Genomic DNA, 6861 nt, shown 5'->3' on the forward strand with positions numbered 1-6861 from the left:
GTGGTATTCTGAGTAGGATTCAATGACTGAATGACTGTGACGTGCTTCAAACTCCTGAGGGCGGGGCGTTAGTGACAGACGCAAAAGAATCACTGGATTCTATTCCGGCCTGATCGAGAACCGACAGATGGATAGCCGTGCCGTGACAGGGTGCGTTGAACATTTCCACTGAGAGGATGGGAGGTAGCCACTGACAACGGTGAAACCCTTGCTTAAGCTTGCCATGGAAAGGAGTAGGAAGGATTGGATGAAGACAGTAGGAAAGCAGAGAGACGGAAGGGACAAGCATCTTCATACGCTTATCTGAAATTCCTACCAATGAATTACATAAGTATCTCTATCTTTATCTTTATGTTTCATTTGTTTATCACCATACCCATTTGAGTTTGCCTGACTAAGATTTACAAGGTGACCATAGCTTGCTTCATACCAACAATCTCTGTGGGATCGACCCTTACTCGCGTAAGGTTTATTACTTGGACGACCCAGTACACTTGCTGGTTAGTTGTGCGAAGTTGTAGTGATTACAATTTCGTCCACCAAGTTTTTGGTGCCGTTGCCGGGGATTGTTGAGTTTGGACAACTGACGGTTCATCTTGTTGCTTAGATTAGGTATTTTTTTTTCGGAATTCTTGAAGATGAATTCTAGAGTTTCATGATGATTTGTTGAAGTCTGGCTGGCTGTGAAGCCATGTCTAATTCCATTGGACCGAGGTTTCAACTTATCATCACAAGAGCTTGTTGATTTCTATCAATCTTGCTTTTGGAGCAGTGATCTGCTAAGGCTTGGCTGGCCATTGGCCATGTCTAGAGTTTTGGACCGAAGCTTTCCTTGAAAGCTTGGCTGGCTGTGAAGCCATGTCTAATTCCTGGACCGGAGTCTTAGACTAGCATTGCACTGATTCCTGGAATTCTCATTAAGAATTTTGATACCTTTATTTTCTTTTTCCACTTAATTTTCGAAAAAGCACAAAAAAAATTACAAAATCATAAAATCCAAAAATATTTTATGTTTCTTGTTGAGTCTAGTGTCTCATATTAAGTTTGGTGTCAATTGCATGTTTCTGTTCTTCTTGCATTCATTCATGTGTCTTAGTGATCTTCAAGATGTTCTTGATGATTTCTTACTCTAATGTTTAAATTCTCTTGACGTAAGTGTTTTGTGTGTCTCATATGCATTCTCATTTTATTAGTGTCAGTAGTATACAAACTGCTAAGTTTGGTGTCATGCATGCATTGTTATTTGATTCTTGTTGCATTTTGATTTTTCCTTATTATTAAAAATCCAAAAATATTTTTAATTTGTGTCTTTTCAAGTCAATAATACAGAGAATTGAAGATTCAGAACATACAGCAGAGGAATTACACAGAAAAAGCTGGGCGTTCAAAACGCCCAGTGAAGAAGGACAAACTGGCGTTTAAACGCCAGCCAGGGTACCTGGTTGGGCGTTTAACGCCCAAAAGGGTATAGTTTTGGGCGTTAAACGCCATAATGTGCACCATTCTGGGCGTTTAACGCCAGGATGGCACAAGAGGGAAGATTTTGTTTTCAATGCAAATTTTTTTCAAGTTTTCAAAGTTTTTCAAAATCAAATATTTTTCAAATCATATCTTTTCAATCATATGTTTTCAAAATCAATTTCTTTCTATTTTTAAAAATACTTGCTATCAATCAATGATTTGATTCAACATTTCAAGTATGTTGCCTTTTCTGTTGAGAAAGGTTTAATGTTTGAATCATATCTTTTCTTGTTAGCCAAGTCATTAATTTTCGAAATCAAATCTTTTTAAAATGTTTTTCAAATCATATCTTCTCAATCACACCTTTTTAAAACCAATCATATCTTCTTAACCACATCTTTTTCAAAATAACTTTCAATCAAATCTTTTTGATTTCTAATTTCAAATTCTTTTTCAAAAATCACTTGATTTCTCTCTCACTTTTATTTTTGAAAATCAATTAGTGTTTTTCAAAATGTTTTCAAAATCTTTTACTTGATTTTCGAAAATTACTTCCCCTCTTCTCACATCCTTCTATTTATGGACTAACACTATTCCTTAATGCAAAATTCGAACTCCATCTTCTTTGATAAGTTCGAATTTTCTACTTCTGCCTTCTAATTTTCTTTTCCTCTGACACCTCAAGGAATCTCTATACTGTGACATAGAGGATTCCACATTTTCTTGTTCTCTTCTCTTTCTTATGAGCAGGAGCAAGGACAAAAGCATTCTTGTTGAGGCTGATCCTGAACCTGAAAGGACCTTGAAGCGAAAGCTAAGAGAAGCCAAAGCACAACTCTCTGTAGAGGACCTAACAGAAATCTTCAAAGAAGAAGAACACATGGCAGCCGAAAACAACAACAATGCCAACAATGCAAGGAAGGTGCTGGGTGACTTTACTGCACCTACTCCCGATTTCTATGGGAGAAGCATCTCTATCCCTGCCATTGGAGCAAACAACTTTGAGCTTAAGCCTCAATTAGTTTCTCTAATGCAACAGAATTGCAAGTTCCATGGACTTCCATTAGAAGATCCTCATCAGTTTTTAGCTGAGTTCTTGCAAATCTGTGACATTGTCAAGACTAATGGGGTTGACCCTGAGGTCTACAGACTTATGCTATTCCCTTTTGCTGTAAGAGACAGAGCTAGGACATGGTTGGACTCACAACCTAAAGAAAGCCTGAACTCTTGGGAAAAGCTAGTCAATGCCTTCTTGGCAAAGTTCTTTCCACCTCAAAAATTGAGTAAGCTTAGACTGGAAGTCCAAACCTTCAGACAGAAGGAAGGAGAATCCCTCTATGAAGCTTGGGAAAGATACAAACAATTAATCAGAAAGTGTCCCACTGATATGCTTTCTGAATGGAGCATCATTGGAATTTTCTATGATGGTCTCTCTGAACTATCCAAGATGTCTTTGGATAGCTCTACTGGAGGATCTCTTCATCTGAAGAAGACGCCTACAGAAGCTCAAGAGCTGATTGAAATGGTTGCAAATAACCAATTCATGTACACTTCTGAAAGGAATTCTGTGAACAATGGGACCAATCAGAAGAAAGGAGTTCTTGAGATTGACACTCTGAATGCCATACTGGCTCAGAATAAAATATTGACTCAACAAGTCAATATGATTTCTCAAAGTCTGTCTGGAATGCAAAATGCACCAAGCAGTACTAAGGAAGCTTCATCTGAAGAAGAAGCTTATGATCCTGAGAACCCTTCAATAGAAGAGGTGAATTACATGGGAGAACCCTATGGAAACACCTATAATCCCTCATGGAGAAATCATCCAAATCTCTCATGAAAGGATCAACAGAGACCTCAACAAGGTTTCAACAACAATAATGGTGGAAGAAACAGGTTTAGCAATAGCAAGCCTTTCCCATCATCTTCTCAGCAACAGACAGAGAGTTCTAAGCAGAATACCTCTGACTTAGCAACCATGGTCTCTGATCTAATCAAAACCACTCAAAGTTTCATGACTGAAACAAGGTCCTCCATTAGAAATTTGGAGGCACAAGTGGGTCAGCTGAGCAAGAAAATTACTGAACTCCCTCCTAGTACTCTCCCAAGCAATACAGAAGAAAATCCAAAAGGAGAGTGCAAGGCCATCAACATGGCCGAATTTGAAGAGGAAGAAGAGGCAGTGAACGCCACTGAGGAAAACCTCAATGGACGTCCACTGGCCTCCAATGAGTTCCCCAATGAGGAACCATGGGAATCTGAAGCTCAAAATGAGACCATAGAGATTCCATTGGACTTACTTCTGCCATTCATGAGCTCTGATGAGTATTCTTCCTCTGAAGAGGATGAGTATGTCACTGAAGAGCAAGTTTCTAAATACCTTGGAGCAATCATGAAGCTAAATGACAAGTTATTTGGGAATGAGACTTGGGAAGATGAACCCCCTTTGCTCACCAAGGAACTGGATGACTTGTCTAGGCAAAAACTGCCTCAAAAGAGACAGGATCCTGGGAAGTTTTCAATACCTTGTACCATAGGCACCATGACCTTCAAAAAGGCCTTGTGTGACTTAGGGTCAAGTGTAAACCTCATGCCTCTCTCTGTAATGGAGAAGCTAGGGATCTTTGAGGTGCAAGCTGCAAAAATCTCACTAGAGATGGCAGACAACTCAAGAAAACAAGCTTATGGACTTGTAAAGGATGGTAAAAGTTGAAGACCATTACATCCCTACTGATTTCATAGTCCTAGAGACTGGGAAGTGCATGGATGAATCCATCATCCTTGGCAGACCCTTCCTAGCCACAGCAAAGGCTGTGATTGATGTTGATAGAGGAGAGTTGATCATTCAAGTGAATGAAGAATCCTTTGTGTTTGAGGCTCAAGGATATCCCTCTGTCATCATGGAGAGGAAGCATGAAGAGCTTCTCTCAAAACAGAGCCAAACAGAGCCCCCACAGTCAAACTCTAAGTTTGGTGTTGGGAGGCCACAACCAAACTCTAAGTTTGGTGTTAAACCCCCACATACAAACTCTAAGTTTGGTGTTGGGAGGTTCCAACATTGCTCTGAGCATTTCTGAGGCTCCATGAGAGCCCTCTGTCAAGCTACTGACATTAAAGAAGCGCTTGTTGGGAGGCAACCCAATGTTATATTTTATCTATTTTCTTTTGTTATTTTATATTTTTTGTAGGTTGATGATCATGAGAAGTCACAAAATCAATGAAAAAAAAGCAAAAACAGAATGAAAAGCAGAAAGAAAAACAGCACACCCTGGAGGAGAGCGTGCTGGCGTTTAAACGCCAATAAGGCTAGCTGTTGGGCGTTTAACACCCAGTCTGGCACCATTCTGGGCGTTTAACGCCAGAAAGGGGCACCAGACTGGCGTTAAACGCCAGAAAAGGGCAAGAAGCTGGCGTTAAACGCCAGAAATGGGCACCAGCCCGGCGTTTAACGCCAGAAATGGCTAAAAACGCATTTTTGCATGCCATTTGGTGCAGGGATGACTTTTCCTTGACACCTCAGGATCTGTGGACCCCACAGGATCCCCACCTACCCCACCACTCTCTCTCTTCTTCACCCATTCACCAATCACCTCAACACCTCTTCCCCAAAAATCCTTCACCTATCAAATCCCATCTTTCTCTTCACCACTCACATCCATCCTTCATAAAACCCCACCTACCTAACCATTCAAATTCAAAATACTTTCCCTCCCAAACCCACCCTCACATAGCCGAACCATCACCACCCCCCACTCCTATATAAACCCATCTTCACTCCTTCATTTTCACACAACCTAAACACCACTTCTCCCCCTTTTGGCCGAACACAAAGCCATTCCCTTCTTCCTCATTTCTTCTTCTTCTACTCTCTTCTTTCTTCTTTTGCTCGAGGACGAGCAAACCTTTTAAGTTTGGTGTGGTAAAAGCACTGCTTTTTGTTTTTCCATAACCATTTATGGCATCCAAGGCCGGAGAAACCTCTAGAAAGAGGAAAGGGAAGGCAAAAGCTTCCACCTCCGAGTCATGGGAGATGGAAAGATTCATCTCAAGGGTGCATCAAGACCACTTCTATGAAGTTGTGGCCTTGAAGAAGGTGATCCCCGAGGTTCCTTTTTCACTCAAAAAGGGTGAATATCCGGAGATCCGACATGAGATCCGAAGAAGAGGTTGGGAAGTTCTTACCAACCCCATTCAACAAGTCGGAATCTTAATGGTTCAAGAGTTCTATGCCAATGCATGGATCATCAAGAACCATGATCAAAGTGTGAACCCGGATCCAAAGAATCATCTTACTATGGTTCGGGGGAAATACTTGGATTTTAGTCCGGAAAATGTAAGGTTGGCATTCAACTTGCCCATGATGCAAGGAGATGAACATCCTTACACTAGAAATGTCAACTTTGATCAAAGGTTGGACCAAGTCCTCACAGTCATATGTGAAGAGGGCGCCCAATGGAAGAGAGATTCAAGAGGGAAGCCGGTTCAATTGAGAAGGCATGACCTCAAACCCGTGGCTAGAGGATGGTTAGAGTTTATCCAATGCTCAATCATTCCCACTAGCAATCGGTCTGAAGTTACTATAGACCGGGCTATCATGATTCATAGCATCATGATCGGAGAAGAAATAGAAGTTCATGAGGTTATATCCCAAAAACTTTATAAGGTGGTGGACAAGTCCTCTACCTTGGCAAGGTTAGCCTTTCCTCATCTCATTTGTCACCACTGTTATTCAGTTGGAGTTGACATAGAGGGAGACATCCCCATTGATAAGGACAAGCCCATCACTAAGAAGAGGATGGATCAAACAAGAGACCCCTCTCATCATGAGATCCCTGAGATACCTCAAGGGATGCACTTTCCTCCACAAAACTATTGGGAGCAACTAAACACCTCCCTAGGAGAATTAAGTTCCAACATGGGACAACTAAGGGTGGAGCACCAAGAACACTCCATCATCCTCCATGAAATTAGAGAAGATCAAAGAATCATGAGAGAGGAGCAACAAAGACAAGGAAGAGACATTGAGGAGCTCAAGCACTCCATAGGATCTTCAAGAGGAAGAACAAGCCGCCATCACTAAGGTGGACCCGTTCTTTAATTTCCTTGTTCTTTATTTTCCTGTTTTTCGAATTTTAGTGCTTATGTTTATCTATGTTTGTGTCTTGTGATCATTAGTGTCTTAGTGTCTATGCCTTAAAGTTATGAATGTCCTATGAATCCATCACCTTTCTTGAATGAAAAATGTTCTTAATTGAAAAAGAGAAGAATTGCATGAATTTTAAATTTTATAACAGTTTAATTATTTTGATGTGGTGGCAATATTTTTGTTTTCTGAATGTATGCTTAAACAGTGCATATGTCTTTTGAATTTTTGGTTCATGAATGTTGGCTCTTGAAAGA

General features: G+C 40.6%; 1 non-coding gene across 1 annotated transcript; it reads right to left on the reverse strand.

The window, feature by feature from the left end:
* Positions 1-2746: 2746 nt before the first annotated feature.
* On the reverse strand, positions 2747-2854 carry LOC112719028 (small nucleolar RNA R71). The gene has a single exon (XR_003161350.1). It is a non-coding gene; the product is annotated as a small nucleolar RNA R71 (small nucleolar RNA).
* Between the last annotated feature and the right edge of the window lie 4007 nt (positions 2855-6861).

The sequence above is a fragment of the Arachis hypogaea genome, chromosome 10 (assembly GCF_003086295.3).
Source record: "Arachis hypogaea cultivar Tifrunner chromosome 10, arahy.Tifrunner.gnm2.J5K5, whole genome shotgun sequence".
In the NCBI taxonomy this organism is placed as follows: Eukaryota; Viridiplantae; Streptophyta; class Magnoliopsida; order Fabales; family Fabaceae; genus Arachis; species Arachis hypogaea.